This window comes from Peromyscus californicus, unplaced genomic scaffold, assembly GCF_007827085.1.
Source record: "Peromyscus californicus insignis strain IS unplaced genomic scaffold, ASM782708v3 Scaffold_21__1_contigs__length_65335640, whole genome shotgun sequence".
Lineage (NCBI taxonomy): Eukaryota > Metazoa > Chordata > Mammalia > Rodentia > Cricetidae > Peromyscus > Peromyscus californicus.
The window spans coordinates 56,701,586-56,724,367 of record NW_026294514.1 but is presented as its reverse complement, the minus strand read 5'-3'; the positions used below and the strand labels follow the sequence as shown (position 1 = coordinate 56,724,367).

At 47.7% G+C, this 22,782-nt stretch overlaps 1 protein-coding gene across 12 annotated transcripts in view; it reads right to left on the bottom strand.

Annotated features, from left to right (window-relative positions):
- Hdac4 (histone deacetylase 4) overlaps positions 1 to 22,782 on the bottom strand; it is a 271,390-nt gene that overhangs the window by 165,812 nt on the left and 82,796 nt on the right. Inside the window, exon 3 of one of the 12 annotated variants that reach the window (XM_052750403.1) lies at positions 3,273 to 3,377. The exons of the other annotated variants lie outside the window; for them this stretch is intronic. The gene's annotated coding sequence lies outside the window, so the exon portion shown is untranslated. The remainder of the gene's footprint in view (positions 1 to 3,272; positions 3,378 to 22,782) is intronic. 12 annotated transcript variants of the gene reach the window in all.

Genomic DNA, 22,782 nt, shown 5'->3' with positions numbered 1-22,782 from the left:
AGAACTTGGTGAGGACAGACTCCTGTGTCCACCACTGCCCCAGGTTCTGAGAAGTGAGGGGGTGCGGGACACAGTATACTTCATAGTCAGTTAGGACTTTAAGCAGCAGAAGCTTGCCCAAGGAGAGACTCAATGACAGAAAGACAAAACAGGGCAGGATATTGCCCTAAAAAAGCAGAGATGCTCACAGTCCCATTCAAATAGGGAGACTACGTAGCTACTCAGGAGATGGCTCACAAAGGCCTCCTCGAACACTAGGGATCCCTACCTGCTGGGTGGATTGACCCTAGTATGAATCAATTAATCTCACTTCAGTCCAACTCACAGATGTATCTGCTGAAGGTTAAATTCTGTTTTGGTTTGCAGAGTGAAACACAGGTATTTCCAAACACACACACACACACACACACACACACACACACACACACACACACATGTGGTGGATGTGGGGTGGGGAAATGGCTTTTGTGTGGTTGTATTTTAAATGTCTGTCCTAATGTAGGATGTCTCATGAAGGTCACTGGGCAGTTGTGACAGTTTATCTTGGAAAAGAAAATATGGCTGTCTGAGACTCTGGGAGGATGAAGCCACCAGCTTCCACAGGTCAAAGAGTTCCGTGGTCAGGGAGTCCAAACACACCCAAGGAGGAACAAGGGCACTGTGGCAGATGCTGGGTACACTGCTTCTCCAGTTGGGACTCACAGCCCAGTGGGTCGATCACACGACCCACATTTTCATGAGCGATCTTTCCCTGTGGTGGGCCTGCCCTGTGGCAGGTACCTAGGCATGGCATGAAGGATGTGGGTCAGGGCCACTGTTTCCTCCCCTTGCCGTTACTATTCCAGCCACCCCACACTGTCGACAACACAGCACTTGCCTATCTTTTCCTACAAGCTGGAAGTTAGCTCTCAGAACTTTGAAGATTTGAGAACTTTCAGATGTCTCTCCTCTCCTTACCCACAGTTAGCCAAAGGGACAGGCAGGGGTCAAGGCTGCTGAAACACCTGCCAGTTATCAGCCAAAGAAAATCGTGCTACCCCCGGTCACCCTGACCCCTAGCTGACAGGTGAGGTTCCCCACAGGGATGTGCTAGCCCTATGACAAACACTGAAAAAAAAACACTGTTTCGAACAACTTTTAGAAACTGCATGTCAAACTCTTCCTTCCAAAACTTGTGACTTCTAGCAGACACAGCAATAGACTATCCTATAGGAAATCAGTCTGGAGACACCAAGGGTCACTCTAGGAAGCATGCTTGTGGAAGACAGGCCCATTGTCTGCTGCATCCAGCCCTGGGCTCGAGCTGGTCAAGCTGCAGAGGTAAAAAAAACAAGGGCTCTCTTGGCTCCTCCAGTAAGGCCTCAGCCCGCATATATACTCTCAAAGGACCTTCCTTTGTTGGGCTCCGATGCACTTCATCTCTAGATTCCAGGGAGATGTAGGGCCCCCTGTCCTGCCCATGCTTGCCTGCTCAGCCAGAGCTTGAAACACACAAGAGGCAGCAGGAACAAGAGAGGGATAGCCCAGGCTCTGGGATACATGTTCATATGACCATGAACATCTGTCTACTCAGTACACTAAGCTGCTCTGGGGAGGTTCTGGGACCACTGGAGTGACATGAGTTACCACATCATTCTACTATTCCATGGAGGGTAAATGAAAGTGAATGAGGCATGTTATGGATGGGCTAGCACTCACAACAGTGTCAACCATCTGGGCTAGGCAAGCTGCTACAGTGAGACCAGAAAAACACTATCTACCATCCCCTAAAACGATGTCCCCACAACAAGAGCACAGTCATTCCACCTGACACTTCTGTTCCTATTTCCAAGTTGTGCCCAGCTGATCACGAACTCCACCTATCACAGCAGTGGTACCACAGGCCACAGGTAGGGCACAGGACACTGTCCTAAGCTTCTGAGCATAGCAGGTACACAGTAGTGCTCACAGACAGGAGAAGCAGCAGAAGCAGATGGCCTGGGGCAACTTCTAGGGACACCTGTCATCCCTGTCACCTTGGGTATTTTGTTTCACCTTTGGGGATTCACCTCTACAACCTGGGAAAGACAGTGGCTCCCTGCTCCTATCTACCCCATCCATGTGCCGAGAATCATGTTCCATAAACACCAATCCGTGACCATGAAGACCTCACCTGAACTGCATATCACATCCTATACAGGCTCACAAGTAAGTCTGAAAAGGAGAGCCCCAACCAAGGCATAAACCCATCCAATGAAGACCTCTAGAACACTACAGGATACAGTGAAAACAAATCTGTAACTGTTCCCGGAAGAGCCCTGCACAGCTACAGAGTTGAACACACAAGAAACTAGCCACAGACAGGAAACGCCAAACCACAGCTTGTAACCCTTCCTCGTGAGGAATGCTGGCAGGGTATGAGGTGAGGGCTCCGGAAGCCATGTCAGGCCCCGACTCCTCTGGAAGAGCCTATGGACCAGTATCCTGCCTTTTTACAATCGTTTCTCTGCATCGGTGATGAACACCAGGGAAGGGCCCAGGGCAGTGCTGTCTATGGCCACCGGCCAGGCCAAGCAGGAGCTACTGTGACCACTGCGCCCACCTCCGGATTTTCAGTCATTCGTCATATTCCTGACATGTGGCCTTCAAATGTCATAGCTAAGAATGGAAGCATTTTCCTGAAAAGACAAATGTCATCAAGCATTTTTAAAAACACTTTACGCCAAACTGCAAGCTACAGTTGAATTCCACGCATAAATCAACTTTCTTTAACTCTGATCTAAATTCAGTTGATGTAAGCTTACTAAAAGAGTCGGGAACAATTGTGAAGGGGACTTATGTTCAATTGTGATGTTTTATTAACTCTTCCTTGAATTCTGTATTCAGTGTTCCTGCTGACAAAGTGGATGCAAAGACAGGTAACGCCTGAGGTGGCAGGAGTGGACGAACGCCATGATGCATAAAGCAGTGTCCACACTGTGCTTCCAATGGAGCCAGCCAACCAAGGGTCGGGGTGATTAGGAAGGACAGAATTTCTCAGGGTAACGTGAGACTTAAAAGGGTAATGAGTAAACAGCCAAATGTCAAGGGTAAGGATAGTCATCAAGAAAGTAAACTGCCCCTCTGCCCCTCCAGATCTGAACTATCACATGAGGAGATCAGAGCTCCCTTTATGGTCACTGTCACCAGCCATCCCACAACCACCCCAGCTTTGTGTCTACAAGCCCATGGACCCAAAGGGATCAGGAGGTGGGCAGAGGAGGGTGACTAGAGTAGGCATGGAACCAGCTTACCTTTCCTCTGGCAGGACAGGAACAAGACTCCTCAGGTGTGAGGATGAACTTTTCCAGCCTTTTCATCCATGCTTAACCAAGAGCAAGTAAGACAAGGGGGAGACTCTAGGAAGAAAGAAGGGACCTTTTGTACAGGCTGCTCCGGGGCTCTTGGGCCTGGCTGGGTAGGAAAAAAAGGCATAAGAGAGCCCCAGCAAGCCCCTGCCTCAGAGACCTAAAGATCTCTGGGAATGGCTAGGCAGGACAGAATTGTGTCAGACTTTCTTTTCGTTCCCGTTTATTTATTTAGCGTGTGCATATGCGTGTGCGTGCATGTGCGTGTGCACTTAAGCCACAGCACACATGTGAAAGTCAGAAAACAATTTGGAGGAATAGGTTTTCCATTTTCACCACGTGAGTTCTGGAATCAAACCCAGGTCACTGGGCTTGCTGGCAACATCTCCTACCAACTAAGCCATCTCAAAGCCAGAAATATAGGGCCAATTATTTTCACAACTGAGCTTACAACGGGCTTATTCCTCGTGAACACTTGCGGGAAGGCACACTAGGAAATACTCTCCATGGACCCATCACAGCACTGAAAGTTTAAGTTTCACCAACCTGCATGCAGCGTCTATCTGTGTGTAGGGTATTCAGGGTTTCTGAGCAAAAGTGCCATCTGCAGACACAGGAAGGGCCAGGTTCCACTTCCTGACACTCACAAGGTCCCATTTTGACACCTTCCAGCTCAACACTGATTTCCACACCAGTTCATGGGAATATTCTGTGAACTCTGACCTCCAGTGTCTCAGTTTCCCCCAAACGAATGAGAGGAAGATACCCTTCAGCCTTAGAGATGCTGTTCTCATGTGAGCAGGCTACTACCATAGGTCCCTGGGGGGGGGGGGGGGGATTCTCTCACATGCAAGATGACACCAGCCATTCTAACTCACACACCACCTCTCCTAAGTCAGTCAATAATGGAAGTATAAGCTGTCCACATGTGAAATGGGATGACCAGCCCAGCGAGGATAGTAGTCAGGTCCAGTTCAGGTTCTTAGTTTGGGGCTTCATTAATTAATCATTAATAGTCATACACCAAAGCTTCATAGACACCAGGCACTGTCTCCTCCAATAGCTGTGGTAGCTGTACCTGCCAAACCCCAAACCTCACTCTCAGTGATGTCTAGACATAAAATACAGCTGGGCAACTCTGGGGAAAGGACCTGGTTCTGTATAGATGTTCTCTGTCTTTTGTTTTAAATCTTATTTTATTTAATGTGTGTGGGTATTTTGCCTGTTTAGGTATCTGTGCATCACGTACCTATAGTGCCCTCAGAGGCCAGAAGAGGGCACTGGATCCCCTGGAACTGGATTTACAGACAGCTGTGAGCTGTCATGTAGGTGCTAGGACTGGAACCCAAGTCCTCTGTTAGAGACTCCAATGTTCTTAATCACTAAGCTACCTCTCCAAGTGCCATGAATAGACATTCTTGGGGTCAATGAACACACCCACTAGCCAAGTTTATGGAGTGTGGACTTCCCAGGGTAGTGAAGGAGACTGTAGTCTGGTGGCTATTGCCATCAACACTGTGGTGGGGCTGCCCCAAGCAACTGAGCCAGCTCTCTGAAGCCTGTCTCTCCCCAGGATGCATGTCAACTAACAAATCAAAAGCAGAAAAGGCCTTTCAACACTGGGTGATGTCATCTCCAGCAAGCTGAGGGGACAGATCTGTCATTTCCATAGGACAATCATATGCTCAACTGCAAGGAGAAATGCAAGCTAACAAAGAGCAGAGAGAATCAAGAAGCACCACGGTGACATAAAATAAGAAGAGGACGCCCAGGGAGTGAGAGCTGAGAGTGTGCTCTAGACAGCACAGAGGCTAAAATAACCAGACACACAGAGAGATTTCCAAGACTCCCATGAACTGAACCCTTCCCTGTCCCAAACTTCTGTTCAGTGTTTGTATAAGTTACTAAGTTCACAAACGGGGAAGTGGTTGAATCTTCAGCTGCCAAGTGAGATGTAGCATCACCCAGGAGCGGCAGAGGCAGGTGGAAGTGGCTTCCAGTTCAGATCAGTGGATACACAAGGTCTTAGGAAACCAAACCCGGTAATTGCTATGCTCCCAGTCTAAGAATTCAGTGACCCATTTTCAGTCAGAAAGATGGTAAATGTCTAGTTCAAGGTTAAACACAGCCTGATTAGTCACTCCCTAACACACCTGCAGCTCAAACACCTGAAGTATGTGGTGAACACACAAACCCTCCTGTTTTCTCTCATCAATCTGGAACTAAGAGCAATGCAGGATGCAGCGCTCAGAGGCAGGCACAGTGCTCTAAATTTGAATGACTGGACTGATCTTCGTGGGCTTGGTGCTAATCTCAAAAGTCCTCCCATGTGGAATCACCAGGGTTCTAAGAACACCTCTGCATCCTCAGGGACTGACTATAATGACGCATCTGCCACCACTGCACATGGTCTCCTCAGGGCTTCTCATCTGTTGTCGGGCATTCTCTGGATTCTCAGGGGAACAGACATGAATTGTGGGAAGTGGTGCTGGCAAGCAGGGAATGAGGGTGTGTGGGGGGACCCTTATCACAGGTGCCAGAGTCCTGCCCCTAATCCTGCTGTGACTCTGCTTGCACGTCTACTTTTTGAGTTCCTGATGGCTCTGTGCCCCATAATTAACCCATCAATAGGGGAAACAGCCATCTGAGAATTATAGAGCATTGAGAATGGTTTGGGAACTTTTGTTCAGAGCAGGAAAAGACTCGTTAATGCTGTAATGTTCAACAAGACCAGCAATCCCAGCCCCAGTGAACAGTCACTACATGACGCAGATTCCAACAAACTGCACAATAACGATGAAAAAGCACAGCTTCAAAAACCAACAAAGAAACTCGGCTCTCTCTGAGAAACCTTCAATTTACTTGGCCACTTTCTCATGGACATTCAATTAAAAACAACTGTGGGAAAACAAATCCAGCCGCTGGAAACAGCAGAAGCCAGTAGGCCATAGAACAGGCATTCTCCGAGGAGCCCTACAAGCTTTTCAGCATTGACATTTGACACAAGCCAGAAGCCTAGGCCCCAAGAAGAGGGCCACACTTCACCCCACCCAAAGTGAGTTCAATAAATATCTGATATGACAGCAAAGTACAAACAACTGAAGAAAAAAGAAAAGATGTTATCAAAATTTCAAGCTTCTGCCTTTGTGGACTGGAGATAGCCTACTAAGTACACTGCTGCCTTGTGAGCCAGAACCCACGTGAAGATGCTGGCTGTGGTAAGGCACACTTGTAATCCCAGCACTGAAGAGGTTGAGAGCAGAAGATCCCTGGACCCCACTGGCCGGTCAGCCTGGCTTCACTGGGGAGCTGCAGGCCAATGAGAGGCCTCACCCCAAAGTAGGATGACATTTCAGGAGTTTTCCTCTGGCCTCCACAAGCATGCATACACATGCACACCCAAACATACACATGTACTCATTCACACTCATGCACACAGTAACTAATTAACCTGCTTCAAAGGATATCATCCACAAAGGAAAGGGTGCAGTGGAATAATGCTTTTATGCACTGGTTTAATAAAATGCTAATTGGCTAGTAGCCAGGCAGGATAAGCAGACAAGGAGAATTCTGGGAAGAAGAAGAGCAGAGTCAGGAAATGCCAGCCCGCCATCCAGGGAGCAGCATGTAATAGCACACAGGTAAAGCCACGGAACACGCGGTAACATACAAATTAACAGAAATGGGGTGAGTTTAAGTATAACAGCTAGTCAGTCGTAAGCCTGAGCTAATGGCTGAGCAGTCTTAATTAATATAAGCCTCTGTGTGTTTACTTGGGTCCAAGTGGCTGCAGGACTGGCAGGTGAGAGAGATTTGTCCTGACTGCAGGCCAGGCTGGGACACAGAAAAACTCCAAATACAAAACCGGCTTTCACATAAAGGAGCTGTATTCCGAAAACACAGGCAGCAGCTAAAATTCAAGCATAAAGAGGCAAATAAGCCAAATGAGAAGAGGTAGGAGACTTAACAGACATCTCTGCAAGAAGAACCAACAGCCAAAGAGCACATGGAAAGCTGCTCAACAGCAGGCTGCAGCAAATGCTCATGGCAACCAGGTGAGGCACTACTTCACACCCACGCATGAGAAGACAAGACAAGGACAAGACCACCATCAGTGTCACAGCATCCCCCAGCCACCTATGGGTGCACCTGTCCAGCTCTGCAGGAACCACAGCCAGTGCTACCTGACCTTGGTGGAGCAGGGTAGTAACTGGAGGGTGAGAAACTGAAGCTCAACTCTAGCCCTTCAATTCTGAGACAAGCACAACACTGGCTCTTGCTCTTTTACATCCTTGCCCTGAGCTGCAGGGCTTCTTCTCAAAGGCCTTCTTCCTTCCTCAGGAAAGGAAGGTGGCTGATAAGAAAGCCACCTTCAAGGCCTCCATATGAATTCTCAAGTCAGGCTCAACATGACCCCCAGAGGTGGTATCCCTAACCTCATTCCTACAGCCTGTAAATATAAATAAGTCTATTTCCATGTCAGAAATGACTTTGATGATGTGATCAAGGATCCTGAGCTGAGAACCAGATAAAGGGTTAATTCCAGTGTGCTGCATAACAAGATGTCTTGTCATAACAAGGCAAGGAAGCCATCACAGACTACAAAGTCACATCCAAGGGACTTAAGGGCCCCTACAGACCAGAGATGGGGCCCTATACAACAAGAGACTATTAGTGCACTGAAACACATGTTCACAGTTAACCACAAAAAAGTGATAAAACACTAGCTTTGGAAGATACAAAGCAACTAACTCATGTCAAAAACTGGTAAACGAAGAAAGTTTTCTGCCTGAACTATCATGGTGGTGAGGAGACTGTCTCAACAGAAGGCTTCTACCCAGCACACGGGAAAAGAAGGGGTCGCAGACTACCATTCTGCAGCCCCAACTCAGCAAAGGCAAGCCAGACAAGGCTGACAGTAACGGCTGACCACCCAAGACCACTGGTGCAGCTTCTAGTGTGGACAAGTCATCACATATGGGGGGAGCACCTTGGGGAAGAGACAGTGGACACTGGACAGAACGACCAGCTCCTACTCTGCAACTGTAGTGCACATCCACGGACTGAAGTGAGAAAGCAAAGGCGCAAGCCGAGGGCAGGAGGCTGTAAACAATGGCAGTGCAGTGCCCATCACGGCTAATAGACCTGACTCATACCACACCAAACCTCTCTAAACCACGCTAGCTAATGTGTTTGAAGCAATACCTTCTGGCAGTATTTAAAAACTAAAGTGCAGCAATGGTGTTGTGGTGCTATCTTTCGGACACCGGTGTTGACAGTCAGAGTCCTTATGAGAAAATGCAATGAGGGGGACAGAGCAGTCAAGGCTGAAGAGGAAGAAGTGCAACTGGCCAGTCCTTGTTCTTCCGTCTCACTTCTTTCTGAAACGTGAGACAGGACAGCGGGTGAAGGCGCTGTTCTGGACTTGGTACTGCTCTGCACTGTTCTGCGCCCTACTGAAGCTGGGTGCCCCCGGTGGTCTGCAACCATAGAGAAGCACACTCCCAGGCTACGTAGAAGAGGAACACCCAGAATCTCCTAGGCTGCCACATGAAAGTCATGTTATTACCAACAGAGGACAGAAAGTGGGATCAACCCACTGTGACCTGACTTCCTGGCTCATGGGCAGAATGAATGCTCCAGGCTCACTGAGACACACGCTGGGAGGCTTGGCAGTGATGGTCTGAGTCTAGCCATGGCTGTGACTAACCAGGAGATCAGGACACCAGCTACCCTTTAACAGCTGATTCAACAGCAGTGAAAGTAACCTCAACAGTAAAAACAAGAACACCACCGGCCTACTTGAAACAAAACAAAACAAGCCAACTCCTGAACTAGGGTCCCTTGGGAGCCAGTTCCTGATCTGGTGCTCCACAGAGAGGCTTCCTCAACCAGACATAGATCAGAGCTGTCACTGTGACTTGACTGAAAGCCACATCTGCCCAAAAGCTGCTCCAAAAGGAAGAGGCTCTTTCTCAGCTGGACTGGAAGTAAACATCAGGCCGGCCAGCCTTACCCCGATTTCTAACCCCCTTCCCATTTCTCAGATAGGGCTAATATTCCTGTGTAGTTAAATCTTTCTGAAAAGGAATTCTTCCTCAATTTATTTTATGCACCAAGGAAGGAAGGACCGGTGGCTCTGCTTTCGGCTGTAGACATTCCCGTAGGTGCCAATGCAGCTAAGCCCAAGGGTGACACCCACAGTACTCGTCACCAGCCAAGGCACTGCACCACCGCACCACCTCCTACAACTCAGGGAAGACAGGGGCAAGAGGCAGGGCCAGAAGCCTCTGGGGTCCAGGCCATAAGCCACTTAGGCCCACCGCCCAGACCACCAGGACAAGCACAGAAACCAGCCTTCTGAGGCTATGCCTGGCGAATGTCCCCTGCTGGATGCCAAGCTGCCAGCAGAGCCTTGCTCACGGCTGCTTTCTTCACATGTGGTTTGATTGACGCAAATCAGGAGGCAAGCAAATGATTCATAATTGTCCAAGCTGAAGGCTCACACAGAAATGACACCAGCTCAAACTTGCTGACTCACCAAGAAGCTACAATGTCCCAGAGAACATTGTTGGCTCGAACTTTCACACACATGTAGGTACATGACTCCATGGCAGCAGACACATAGTACTTCAAGAACATCTACCCATATCTTATGCTGCACAAGCATGGTGCAGGTTCAGAAAGAGAGGTGGGGGAATCATGTGGAAGAGGCAGCAACCTCCAGCCAAGCACACCCCAAGCATGGGGGAGGGGTGAACTCTGTGTGTGTGTGTGTGTGTGTGTGTGTGTGTGTGTGTGTGTGTGTGTGTGTGAGAGAGAGAGAGAGAGAGAGAGAGAGAGAGAGAGAGAGGAGGGAGGGAGGGAGGGAGGGAGGGAGGGAGGGAGAGAGAGAGAGAGAGAGAGAGAGAGAGAGAGAGAGAAAATATCTGTGTGTAGTAGTAGACATGCATGGTTATGATGCTGATGCTCTTCTGCTCCAGCTTCAATTTTAGTCCCATGCATAAACCCACCCACCTTTAAGGTACTAGACACATCTAACTGGTAAAGAGGGTTCATGGAGACAGCCGAAGATGCTAGATAAGGCCCAAAGGCCCTTCTATCAAGACCGGAACCAACTCAAAACAATCACTGAGTATATGGTGTGGGGAAAATGCAGTCCCCAGCTTGTCTGTCTTGGTTGAGAATGCTTCTAAGAGGGAAGATCTTAATGGACCAGCAGGCAAGCACCAGTATTGGTGGGCAAGCTCCTTCCAGCCATGTAGAACAGCGCATCAGGCACAACAAGCTGGTTAAGGTGGGTGAGCTACATGAGGTTTGAGGAGTAGGAGCCCATGCAGTCACAAGGTCTCCTTTGTGGCAAAGAAGGCCACACAAGGATTTGGCATTATGATGGGCTCTGGTGATCACAGAGAAGCCCATGAATAACAGACAAGTTATGATCAGTGAGGCCTGTTCCACTGAGGAAGCCCACACTGGAGATGCCATGAAAAATGCTGATTTACAAGACCAATTCCATTGCGCTCATAACTGATAACATAGGGTCTGTCTGTGTGCCTAGCTCTGCACCACTGCCACCCTCCCTCCCTGTAAGCAAGGCTGCCAGTTGTTCGAAGTGACATAGGGGGCCAAGTCTTGCACATGAGTTCTATCCAGCCTCTGCATCCCTGTTGACTCCTCCCCAAATAGGTGAGTTATTGTACCTAGGACCCTCAGCATCATCCCCAGTGACGGAGAAAGACTCTCTCCAGCTGGAGGCCAGAATCAGACAGTCCAGTCTGGACCACTCATAAGAACGTACCCTCTGCAGACCAAGGACAGCAGCAGAGTAGGGGAACAGCAGGAAGGTGGGAACATGACCTCAACCTGCAGCCATCTTCACTTTTGTCATTTTTTCAACAATGGCAAAATATAAGCCCTAATCCTTATAGGGTGCCATGCAAAGCAGTAATGAAGCCCCTCACTGGTAACAGCGACTCTCTCCTGAGCTGCTTCTCTGTGTTGATGACATCTAGGACTCTGTATTGTCCTAAGTTTTTGTAGCTAGCTTTCCTAACATCCAGGAATCCCTGAGAACAAGACTGGATCAGGCTAATCTTGGTGTCCAGTGCTGTGCCCACCTAGCACAGCAGGTAACTCCCTGTTTGCTGAAAGACAAGTAGAAGCAACATCAGCCTGGACCCTTCTGCGTACTTGAAGAACAAGTGCCAAGCACCCAGGTACGAATCCCACAAAGCACTGTCATGTTTATCACTGGCATATATACAAGATCAACACCGAGCTGGGGTCTGCACAGGAGCGGGAAGGTGCATCTGGGCCCGAGCACGAGGATGCAAAATAGGTACAGTGCAGAAAAGACCCCCACAGGGCCGACCTGAGGACCATAAACCCATGTCACTGGATCTTGGTCCCTGTGGCATTTCTGAGCCAACAAACAAAGGACTGCTGTGCCAGCTGAGCAGACCAAAGGGTATCACCAGCCTGGCACCCTTAAGAGCTAGGTTTATAATATCAGCAAGAGAGAGGTCTTTTCAAGACTCCCACCACCACTTAGCAATATGCACAGAAAACTTACCATTTCTTCACAGCAAGTCCAAGCACTCTGCATCTGCATGATCCAAGAAGAGTCTCTCCTCATTTGGGCCCCATCTGTATATAACCACCCACCCAACCTGGGCACCTGGGAATTTGGGGGTTCTGGCCTGAGACATGGGAAAGAGGAACAGTGAGGAGGTGCAGAAACCCCAGAGGCAGTAAGGCTTACATAGAAGTAACTACCAAACAGAACTTTCTATATGGATGTCTGAGGAGGCTAGTGAGTACAGCATGATTCTATGCCTAACTACCACTATCCTGGGTAGAAACCGAGCATGCTGTGACCTATGCAAAGGGTACAGGCCACACTCTCTTCCTTGGTGTCCATGAGTTCTGGAGGCCCTCCACAGACATTCCAAATGAGGTCCTAAGCTGTATGTAGCACTCTGAAGCAATCTCCCCAATCTGAAGTGGTATCCATGGTCCATGGATGTTGTGCACCCCCAGTTCCAGTCCCTTCAGCTGATGTGATGGAGGATTTCTGGCCCCTTACAGTTCTAGAAACACTGTTCCAGGAAGCTAGCTAGGTGGGTCAGCAAAGGACCTGGGCCATGCTCACCTAAGACACATGGTGGCTCTTTGTCAACCATGGAAGGCAATACCCATGAAAAATGGCCATCTGGAGAGCAGCAATGAAGCTTATGAACACTACTACAAGGCCAGACAGTAAAGGCAGCAAGGAATGTTCCTTAAAGCACTTTCTGTCCCAAACCTCCTTCATGTGGAACTCCACACAGAAGCAGATGAATACAAGCTGTTTCTGGGAAGTCGACTCACGATGCATCCAGTGTTCTTGGTAAAATGACTAATCCTTGCCCACTGCCCCCTCCAACAGGCAAAGCAGGGCAGTCTCCACAGGGAAACTGGGCAGCTGTTCACCCTCTACTGGGCCCAAACATTGAAGCCTCATGGGAAGGACATTGGACATTCCTGCCATAATGATCAATTCTACACTACATGAGGAAAACATCAGATGTGATCAGAATGTTACACAGAATGCCAATATCCCACTTGGCCATCATCTGCCCCATGCATAAGCATGCAGACCAATTTCAAACCAAACAAGCCATCTCTGGATCTGCTCACCCACAACTGAACTCATACATGGCAGGCTCTATACTAGTCGCTGGAGGACCAGACAAAGCCCTGTTCCCACAGGTAAGACTGAACTAAAGAGTTGTCTCCAGAAGGAAGGCAACAGGAGAGCTGCAAACTTTTAGCAAGGAGAGGCTGGCTGACTACTTCTGGTGAAACTGATGTGCTAGAACTCTTGAATAGAACAAAGCGGGTTTCAGGTTGGAAGGTGAGGAAGGGCCAAAGACCCACGGCTTCCAATATGGACACCGAATGCAGCTGGTGACCCCGATTAGAGAGGAAGCAAGTAAGACTAGGACAAGTCAGAGCAGCCACTGGCCAGAGCCTGGGGGACCACGAGGGGTCTCCCAAGGGACCTGACCAACACGAGGTGTCTGCAGCCCAAGACCCCAGCACTGGGCACAGTCAAGAGGCCTGAGTAAATAACCTAGCAATAAGAGCTATGGGTACTCTTCTCCTTTGCTTCTCATGGATGAAACTAAGCAGATGTAATTCACATAATTTCAGACCATGATGTCTGTGACTGGCAACCATCAAGGAGCACAGTGGACTAGGACAGACTAGGACTAGGCAGCTCCAGCAGAATCTGGAGTAATGACTTGCCCAAAACAGATCAACGAATGGGGGATCAGATGTCAAGAACTAGGAAACATATTTCCCTGCCTTCCAGTTTGACACTGACTGGGCAGAGACACCATGTAGTAACGTGGAGGGGAGAGGGCTTTGAGAGTAAAGAAGTAGGACACTGCCTTCTGCCCACTCTTGTTATAGGAGGACCACTTTAGGGCATAAGAGAGACTGAGTGGCCAGAGCTGAGGTTCTCTACCAATCACCATGCTATCTGTTGCAAATGAGAGTACTTAGGTCATGTGAAGCAGAACCTTGGTGCTCAGTGGCTTCCTTCTGAAAACTCTATCATTACCTACAAGGCTACTGGATCAGGAGGGAACCTGGAATGGACCTTGTAAGGCTGATGTCTAACAAGAAACTAGGATGCACTAGCTATTCAAGACTATGGCTCTTTGAGATCCAGGGAGCACTCTGACCAGAAGAGCTGGTGTGATGAGACAGGGGTGGAGAACCAGGAAACGGAGGCAGAAGCCAGGTGCTGCCATCAGGATCAATGCTGACTACTGGCTGCTCCATTGAGAAGCCTCAGACGAACATCTCAGTTCTGCCTTCCTTTGCTGACTCCCATCCTGCAGGAGTTAGGAGAACCCCAGGGGCAGCTGCCATTGCGTCAGGTGACATGCATGAAAGCTGACCAAGTGGGTACCCCTGTACATCCCATGATAAGAGAGACCAAGCTTGCATGTACATGAAGCTGTCACCAGCCACAGAGAATCACAGCAGGAGCAATCTTGGTGGGAGCTGTGTCAAGAGTCAACACTGAACAAGCACCTTCCCAGTGCATCAGAACCTCTCCTAGTACTAATAGCTGGAAGATGGCATGGCCACACTGCTTACAGAAAGGTCATGATGAGAAGAACCCACTCTGAATAACTGAAGAAGAACATGGCCACACTGAACACGAGGATCGAGCCATGGGAAGAAAGGTGCCATAGGCAGTGGGTCTAACCAGGGCTGGAGCAAGACTGCATGCAGAGGCAGAGCTAGAAGTAGAGGCACAGAGGTTTCTGCCAGCAAGTACTAGTCCTGCTAGACCTGGGACCTCAGTAGTGGATGGGGAGAAATTTCGATGGGCAGGAGGGACTCGAAAAGTCAGCTAATGCAATGCTGGGAACTCCCTCCCCTGGGAGTGTGGAGGTAAATCTGTCTCACAGGCACTGACCCAGTGGAAACTGAGATTCTGCATTAAATATGGTTTCTGTCACATTGCTCAGCTTACCAGCATGAAGAAATCCTCCATGAGCCAGAAGCAAATAAGGGAAAAAAGAAAAAGAACTTAAGTTGAACTGGCAGCACAGCTGAAAGCAACGAGCCCCACTAATATCCTCTTCCAGACAGAGAGTCCTGGGGCTCAGGACTCAGGCAGGAATCCTGCCACAGCCTCAATGGGCTCTGCATTCTCAGCAGGGTACTGACAACAGGTTCACAGGAGCAGCACGTGGAATTCCAGCTCAAGAAGCATCCTTGAGAAAAAGCCACACTCTAGCTGCACAGTACAACCAAGAGCCCACTTACATAGGAGCTTGCAAAGGTTGAAGGCATGAAGTCAAGCTAACTGCTGACACTCAAAGCATCAGAAACAGATGGATATTCCTCGAACCTTGAAGAAACAACTTCATTAATATTTCACAGACAATCCTCTACATGTATGTTTTGATTAAGTAAAAAGTTCGCTAAAATACTTAAAAAGTTTAAGCAATGAAAAGAGATGCCAGATTGTCCACACTAATCACTGCAAGAACCAAATAAGCTTTCAAAACTAAAAACTATAACTGATGAATTGTAGAAAAAGAAAACCCAGATGTTTTAAGCCACAGATACCATACTATCAACAAGAAAATTAAATGAAGTGGAAACAACTGATTAAAAAAAAAAACCTAACAAGAAAAGGCAAAAAACAAGGGAGAATCGATGAGAAATGAAGACTCTCAAAAAGCGAACGGAGGTAAAGAATGAAGGCAATGGAGCCCATTTGAAGAACCATGGGCTGGGTGTGCTCAGAACTGACCAAAGGGCAAACTCGCAGAGAAAGAACAGGTAAGAAAAGATGTGCTAGAAGGACAAAGAGAAACCCACACCTAACCAACCAACCAACTGAACTCCAAGGAGCAAAACAGTCACACATACCCAGGTAGGAGAGGTTGCCTACTTCCTCCCTGCCGCCCCCCAACAACACCTGAGGCAGGTGGGAGAGCTAGGAGTGTGGGAGACACATCGCCAAACCCCACCAGCTGCAACACTCAGGAGAGCAGCACAACAGAGCCAACCCTGTGAGCACAGGTGTGGGTGAGCAGGGGAGAGTTGTCCCCATTACCCATCCTTCTGGTGGCAGCATGGGCAGGGGAGAGCTGCCCTCCTCTCCCTCCTTGCCCAGCAACACTTGGGGCAGGTAGAAGAGCTAGCCCTGTGGTCCTAAGAATAGGAGAGCTCTCCCTGACCCCCATCAGCTGCAACACTTGGGAGAACAGGCCCTGCACCTCACCAGGGCAATCCAATAGAGCCAACTCTGTTAGTGCAGGTGCGGGTGAGCCAGCCCTGAAGTTGTAAGCATAGGAGAGTTGTCCCCATTTCCCATCTGGCGGACCAATGCTGCAGCTTTCCAGGCCCAGACCCATGGATATGACTTGACCCACCCCACCATCCACCCCATTCATGATATGCTGGAGCACATCAAGGGACCTGACCTGCAAGCCCAAAGCTTCAGGATCTCCACAAAACAAGGCAACAACAGGATATGCAGAAGGAACCCTAGCAAGGGCCCAGCATCAATAGTGTAGAGGCCTCAAATCAGACCAATGGACTCTTTGCAATGAACACTTGCAAGTAAAGATAAATGGACAAAGGGGTTCACGGCGTGACTCACTGTGTCACACTGCAGCTTCCATAACAAGATTTTTAAGTTTTTCACTTTTTTTCCTTTTTTCTCTTAATTTTTTTTATATGAGGAGGGGTGCAGGGGCAGAGGGCAGATGCAAAGGGATGGGGAAATGAATGGAATCAAAATACATGATGTTAAAGACAAATAAAATAAATTAAAAAGAAAGAAAGGAAGGAAGAAAAAGAAAAGAAATGAGAAAAGAGAAGAGAAGAAAAAAGAAAAGGAAAAGAAAGGAAAGAAAAGAAAAGGCTGACCAGGGAAGGAGGGACTCTGTGTTGACTTGAGGCCACTCAAGTGCAAGGAGCTTGGAGGCCCAGAAGAGGATGAATCTGCTAGGGGTATGAGAGGAGAGGAGGAGAACCATCTTAAAACTTTGTAATGCAATTGTTCAAGAGGGAAGGCAAGCATTACATGTGTAAGAAACAAAAACAAGACCCACCAACTGTGCAGCTAACATCTACTAATGCTCCAACAGGCTCTTGCCCCAAAAAGAAGGAAGGTATTCAAGAGAGAAGTTTAAGACACAGCAGGTGACAATAATTAAGCTGGGAAACAGGTGACCAAGCACTGTCTAGAGCCTGAGACTTAGGGACCCGCAGGGCACAAAGCACAGGAGTTTCACTTTGCTGAACTGGGTAGAAAGCTTACCTGTCACAGGCAGCAAACTAATGCAGATGCATCAAGTTCCGTTGGAGTCATCCTTGCCTGGAAGCTCTCTGAGGCTTCCCTGCGATCTTTTCCAGGGCTAGCACCCAATCCAGGACCCCATACAACTCATTTGACCATCATAACTCCTCTGGGTGAAACAGTTTGATCAGCAGGCTCCTAGTTTCTGATGACCTTGGTAATTTTGAGGTCTCCCACTGGGTATAGTGTAGAATGTACTAGATGTAGGATTTGTCTGATGTCCCATGATGAGCACAGGAGTGTACACTTAAAAGTAAACCCAAAGAGGGAGTGTTCAATCCTTCCATCACAACAAAGGTTGTTTACCATCAACACGACTGCTCAGAATGAAATGCCACGTGTAACACTTCACACAGCACCCCAGGGGCAAGGACAGCTTACAAAAGCAAGGCCAAAAAGTCATAAAAGGATCACAGGCAGACAGCCAAAAGGGGGTGGGGAGCAGCTGGCTAAGAGAACCCACCAGGCAGAACAGTGGTGGCACATTTATTCCCAGCACAGAGGCAGGTAGGTAGATCTCTGAGTTTGAGGCCGGCCTGGTCTACAGATGAGTTCTAGGACAACCAGGGCTACACAGAGAAACTCTATCTCAAAAAAAAAACAGAGAGAGAGAATCAATAGTATCTCAGGTTATCTTTTAAAAACCTTCCATATAAAAAAGACTGCTTCAAAAGGAGAAATAAGTGATGTTAAAAATAAAACAGTACGTAACTACAGATCCAGAGATTTTTTTAATATATGGATATATCATGCACAATTAATAACAATTAAATAAAATGGAAAAACACTTTTTAAAAAATGACCCTCTAAGAATCAAAGTCAATTGGACATGGTTACATATAACCATTAAAGATGCTGAGAGACTAAAAGCAACCACTTGACAACACAGGACCACAAAAGGTATAGATTCTCAAAACATTTGATAAATAATCCTAATATTAAACTCTTTTGGAATGTATTTTAAAAGCTGACATCCAAAACAGATGTTAGAAGCCACTACAATTCAGCAACAGAATGAAGATTCCCCAAGAAGCCCAGCAGAGACTTTGGGTCATCATAAACTGATTAGTCTGTAGCACAAAGTCATCTGCGAGTCACCAAAGCAACAGATGCAAAAAGATATCGATCAAATGAAATATGATCACCATGAACTTACCCTGTGTGGAGCATGCCACATTCTTGTGTTTTTCAGACAGGGTTTCATGTAGCCAGGAAGGCCTCAAATGTGCTATGTAGTTGATGTTGGCCTTGAACTCCTGATTCTAGTGCCTCCACCTCTGGTGTGCTGGGTACAGGTGAGTTCCACTGTCTCTGAGCTGGAACTAGCTCCAGCCCTGGGAAAAACAGACCTTCTCTCATACAGCCAGGAGTCCAGAGGAAATCTAGCATCTGCCTCTGCAGAACTCACTAGAACTCCTGGTCACTCCACAAGACTGAGAAATGCATCTAAAACCAGAAAGGGGGGAGAAAAACTGCCCCTCTACAGCTAATGACCTTTGTCTAAGAAACACTGAAGAAGTCACAGAAAGTCACTAACAAACTGTTAAGAGTTCAGAATAGTGAAGTGATATTAAATACATACACATATACCCATTTATAGTGATTACAATTACTAATTTTTTTAATTTATTTTATTTATTTATTTATTTATTTATTTATTTATTTATTTATTTATTTATTTATTTATTTTTGCTTTTCTGAGACAGGGTTTCTCTGTAGCTTAGGAGCCTGTCCTGGAACTTTCTCTATAGACCAGGTTGGCTTCGAACTCACAAGAGATCCACCTGTCTCTGCCTCCCAAGTGCTGAGATTAAAGCTGTGTGCTACCACCACTTAAAAGGCTTAATTTAAAAGAAAAATACACAGGCTAGAAAATGGCTTGGTTAGTAAAGAGCCTATTGTGCAGGCATGAGGACCTGAGTTCAGACCCTCAGAACCAGTGGTGCACATCTGTAATCCAGCACTGGCAAGGCGTGGGAGGAGAACAGCGGGCTCTATGGAGCTTAGTGGCCCATCAGTCCAGCCAATTGGTGAGCTCCAGGTTCAGTGGGAGACTTTGTCTCAAAAACCCATCAGAAAGGAATTGAAGAAGACACTAAATATCAACCTTTGACTTCCAAACTCATTTGAGCACACCTGCACACACATGTGCACACACCCACAAGAACACACACCACATTCACACACTAAAATAATTAATTGTTTAAAAAAATATAATCTTTAATGAAAAATAAGCTACAATGTAAAAAAAAAAGAATAAATCCACTATAAGATCTTTATAGAAAAAAATTATAAAAATCAACTGAAAAACATTACAGAACAAGGTCCTGGGTCCAACCAGCAGCACCAGGAGAAGGGTGGTAATACAAAAGACCTGAGCACGGGCCAGTGAGACGGCTCAGGAGGTAAAGAGATTTGCCTCCAAACCTGCCAACCTGAGTTCAATTCCCCAAATCCATATGGTGCCATGAAAGAAGGGTTTCCTCTTACGGACACATGTACCCTGTGGCATACCCACACACTCACACACACATAATCAAGCAAACAAACTCATCAATAACAAAGACAGAAGAGACCTATCAACAAACTACCCAAGTGAATGGACCGTAAAAACGTCGGTTCTCCACCAAGTGTGTTCATATACTCAATGTGATTCCAACAGCTGTCATTCAGACTTTGAAAGGAACTTGCACTTCATGACAGCACCAAGGAGGAGCTAGGAACCCTGACAGGGAGGTGACAGCAGAGGGCCCCTCATGCCAAAGGGCCTGTGAACAAGACAGTGACACCTGGGACCAAGATAGGTTCCTGCACACTGTGTACACCCAAAGCTGGGCACAGACAGCGTGACCCTGACAAAGGACATGCTGACAGTGCAGCCACCACAGGGAAGGGCAAAGCTCTACATCAAGGCTGCAAGGGAAGGGAGGTGGAGCCAAGCCCTACTGCAACCAAGACAGACCTTCCCACGACGCTGCTGGAGAAGGCAGGGCTGGCAATCTCTATGGTAGGCCAGAGAGAGGCTTCACTGCTGTTTTGTTTCTTAATAAGATATAAAAGGTAAACCACCAAAGGAAAAATGTTGGTTTTGGCTCAGCCAAGGTGCAATTTAAGGAATATTTTTGTGTATAATCTCATTTGTATTAAATAACATCTTTAAAAAGGTGTTTGACATTAACCAGGAAAAATCCACTTGGGTCTTTTAATTAAAACCTAAAAATGTACAAGTACTTTTTACTAAATTTGTTATTTCTTTTCCAGATATGAGCTATCATTTCCTGTTACATGGTTCCATGCTCATTTAAACTCTTGCTTTGAGAAATGAAGCCTTCCCAAAAAGTTGACTATGGGGATAGCCAGTACCAGTGACACAGGGACCCCATATACCAAGGGACATCTACTTTCACTGCTGAAGGACATTTCTTTCTGTGTGTACCAAGAGGAGGGGGAAAGCTCCGAGACCCTTCATTGCCACCAACCGAGTTTTGGAGAGACAAGCAATTCTAAGTCCAATCAGCTTAAACAACAACAAGCAAGTAGACAGAGCAGAGCAAGCTGAGGGGGCAGGGGCAGGCCTAGACACAGTGATGCACTGGGTACCACACAGTGCGTCTGGATGGCACATTACAAGGAGGGGTGTGCTTTCTTCCTGTACTGCACAGGCATGTCCAGAATTGAGATTTTCATTTGAAAAGCTTTATACAATCATGATTGACAGAATAAATAATCCAGACAGCAAGAAACCAAAAGGAAAGGTCTGCTCGGATGTGGGTATCCACCTCTACCTTACTGCATGTGCTCCACAGGATGACCACATGTCCCTGGGTAACTCTCAAACAGAAACCTACACTCCTAACAAAGGAAACATCAACACAAGCTTCCCTGGGCCTTGTTCAATGGAGTGCAAGGATTGTCATCACAAGGGCCTCGGAGTTTTGTGAGAAAGCCAAGATCCAAGGCAAGGAACAGACTTGCAAGTCATCCTGGCCTGCCATGGCTGGCCCAGGCTGGCCAGGCCAAGTGTAAGGTTCCAGGGCCAGCTGCAAGGCCAAGGATTGCCTTACTGGCCAACAAGACAAGTCACAACAGCTGCGACACCAACGGGCATACTGAAAATAGAAGGGTATTTGTTTGCATCGCCTGTGAAAAGAGCCTGGGTGGGGGTGGAGCTCTGAGAAGACAAGAGCAGTCAGGAGTGAGATTTTTGAGAAGGTTAAATAAAGCAGTATGCAGTAGTGTATGCCTATAATCCCAGCTACTGGATGGAGGGTTCAAAGTTCAAGGCCAGCCTGCAAAACAGCATGCAATCTGTCTTTAAAAAGAAACCTGGTCAGCTCATCCCCTAGAGAGAGACTATGGAGCTGGGGTGGCTCTAGAAACAGGCACATACACCCCACCCGGAACTCTGACTGTGAAGGTGCCAGTGTGCAGTACCCCATGGGAGAGCCCACAGCCAGCCTTCTGCTGGGGCTTAGAGTAGAAAAACATCTTTAGAAGACAGCATACAATTAACACAGGAACAATCATCCTCCTAATTTAGGTTAATCTCACTTCGTAGGCCTTGTTGGCAGTGGGAGTACTAAAGCTATCTGTGTGGGTGCTTTTCATCTGGTTATTCTACGTCTCCACAGTTTGAAGACACCAAAGAAGATCTTAAATGTCCACTAGTACCTTCTAGAGAAAGGGTGAAGACTCAAAAGAGCTCACAGACCCTGCCCTCCCAGGAGAGTGAGTCTGTTCTGAAAAGCCCTTTGTTTGCAGCCTGCAGCAGAGCTGGGTAGGACACTACTGTTGGGGCAAACGCCTGCCTGGGGTGGGAAGCCTGGCACTACATGCTCTCTGAAGGAAGGGGGAGCACAGAGCCAGGCCTGGCCCCAGAAGTGGACCGGGCCTGGGTGCAGTCTAAGAAAGAGCTCCTCCGGCAGTGCAGGTGACAGGCACTGCACACCACCTCTCTAGCAGCACCGAGTGCTGCTCCTTTGCCCTGCTCCACAGGCAGTGAGGGCCAGGTTCACCCAGTTCTGGCCCTAAAGGAAACAAAGTTCTCTGGCTCAGGGTTCTGGGGTGAGAACACAAACCCCTGGCCAGCATTTGTTGTTTGCTGGATGTGTGACGCAAAGGCTTCTGAGAGCTTCTGAGAGAGAATAGCAATCCCATAAACACAGCCCGTCCCTGAGGCAGGAGCCAAGAGAATCGGATGGGCAGGGGGCAGTGACCCAGCTGCATTGAAAGAGCCTTGCTTCAGGGCAGACAGGCATAGAGCCTGAAAACAGAGACCTACCAAAACATTTATTTCAAACACCTATCTTTATTCCAGAAAAGCAAATCAAAGCCTGGGGGTTCAAGCAAAAGTAATGGGTGAGGTCAGGTAGTAGGTGTGATTCAAAGGTACCCCAAAGGCCAGTGGACCAGAAAGAGAGAAAAATTTATTTCTCTCTTTTTTTCCTTTCAGAGGAGTGGGGCAGAATGGAAGAGAACCAACAAGGCCATCTTTCAAAGACTTTTAACTGTCTCTGTTTGGGGGGAGGGGGGGAGTGCTACAAAAGCCATGTGGGAAAAGGTACCCAATAA